At 40.0% G+C, this 2,181-nt stretch overlaps 1 non-coding gene across 1 annotated transcript; it reads left to right on the plus strand.

Moving 5' to 3' along the window:
- Positions 1–1,473: 1,473 nt before the first annotated feature.
- trnas-uga (transfer RNA serine (anticodon UGA)) lies at positions 1,474–1,555 on the plus strand. The gene has a single exon. It is a non-coding gene; the product is annotated as a tRNA-Ser (tRNA).
- Positions 1,556–2,181: the final 626 nt, after the last annotated feature.

Genomic DNA, 2,181 nt, shown 5'->3' on the forward strand with positions numbered 1-2,181 from the left:
TGGCAGGAGCATGAATATAAGCCAGTCAGGTTGTTATTGTTGTAGCGGCCTTTGTTGCCATTCATATTCTTCTCTGACGTTCTCGTCCCATCAATGGCACTATTATTAGTTGTAATTATTCCCAAAGTTATTGCTCTGCTCTCTGGGAGATCTACTGTAAGCTTGAGAGGCACTTCAACCAGAACCTGCCGCAGGAGGATGACTGGTTCATGTTCTGCTAAATTCACAGAAACCTCACAAAAGCTGCAGAGGAGAAGAAATATGCCATAAAATCTGCATGTGATGACAGCTTCGGTCCAAGAGAGGCCTGCAGGTAGAGAAACACATGACAAGACCAGCTGTGCCTAGCTGATTAGATAAAAATTTATGTTCAAAACGAGATAATTACATGTGGATGTTTGCACTTCTACACACAGCTTACTTATGATCTTGCATTCAGGTTTTCTGGCGTTATGGTAAAAACCCCATATCACTAACTGCTGTGATGGATCACTGGGTTGTACTTACACATAATTACATATCCACATAAATAGTGTGTCACTCAGTTCACTGATTAATACTAACTTACTGTACTTGTGTTTTGTAAACTGTTCTGTATGACCACAGTATATCTTATGTGAATATTGTATTGGAATATTACCAGGTTACGAGGTCCAGTTATGAAAATCTGATGTGTCCAAATTAAGTTTCTTCAGAGAATAGTAACTGGGTTATACTTAGGTTTGTACAAGGGGAGAACATATCACTTCCTGGGGCGGGATCGGGGGGGAATTGTTGGTCCACCATATTGGCAGATCAAGCGAATTAATCCCTTCTTTATTCTTAATCCCTTTCCTTATCATAAGATTATGAAAATCCAGATCCCTCCCTCCTCTCAGATATTAAATTGCACCCATAATATTACTCCTGGCTTAAAGAGAAAGAGGACAAAAAAAACAGCCAGGGCCTTCAGCCCTTGTAGATCGTGGCTGAAGTGCTCTTTGTATAGAATTTCTTTCAGTATTTTATAATTCCTGCAGTCTGTGAGTCTGGTCCACTGCTCTATGAATAATGTCAGGGGCAGCCAGGCTTTGGTATTCAGCAGTTGACAATCTGCTTAAACAGAAGCAAATTGGGAAAAAATAGCTTTCAACTACACTTTCATTCCTGTGTGTGAGGAGAGGTTCAAGCAGGGTTATTTTCTCAGCAGAGGGCATTTTGCTCTGACAACACATCAGCCTCTCTCACTTTTGCCACAATGTGTGTTCTGTGCATCAGACTCAAAGAGAAGCACTTCTAATGATTACAACGGCACACGGTGAAAATATTAATTTTTGGCACAAAAAAATCCTTTTTTTAGTTTTTATTTATAATTAAATGTACTGTCGTTGTTCATCACACTCAGACTGATTCTGTCTTGTATTACACGTCATAAAAGGGCTGCAACTGGCAATTTCCTGCTTTTTAAAAAATTTTGTAACAAGCCAGTGCTCTGCTGTGATGGCCGAGTGGTTAAGGTGTTGGGCTTGAAATCCAATAGGGTTTGCCCGCGCAGGTTCAAACCCTGCTCGCAGTGCATGTGAAGCTTTCTTTCTTTACAGAATTTCCCGGAGGAACCTGCCCGATGGATTAATAAAGTTTTATCTAATCTAATCTAAATACAAGGCCTCCAAAAAGGAGTAAAAGTTAAGTTAACATACATTTAATTCAAGCTGATATAAAACACAAAATCCATCAGAAGGAAAGTAAATCAAATGCACTGAGTTTGTAGAGCAGGCTGGAAACACACAAGATAAGCTAACAAAGCTAACAGGCCTAAGAGGGTCTATAAATACCCCCACACACACAAAATAATGAAGGGAAGTGGACACAGCTGGGGGACATGAAGCACAGCTGAAATAAATAAAGACAAATGAGTACCAAACCGAAACAGGAAGTGAGGAACAATGACTGAAAAACATAAAGGCATGAGCTTTACACAGAGAGAACAAACAGATGGATACTCCATCACTTTGGCATATGTTGCTTAACGGTAACATGCACAGTGGCCTTGTTGTTGACTTTGAGTGTTGATTTCTGTATAACGTTCTTTTGAGGCCCTGTACACCACCATGTACTATAGTGTATGTGCCACAGAATTATAGCCTTTCTTCTAGTGAATTCCGACAGTGGACAGGTTGTACTGTCTAGTCTTAAATAGTT

This window comes from Pundamilia nyererei, unplaced genomic scaffold, assembly GCF_000239375.1.
Source record: "Pundamilia nyererei isolate P.nyererei 1_Seehausen unplaced genomic scaffold, PunNye1.0 scaffold00150, whole genome shotgun sequence".
NCBI classification, from domain to species: Eukaryota; Metazoa; Chordata; class Actinopteri; order Cichliformes; family Cichlidae; genus Pundamilia; species Pundamilia nyererei.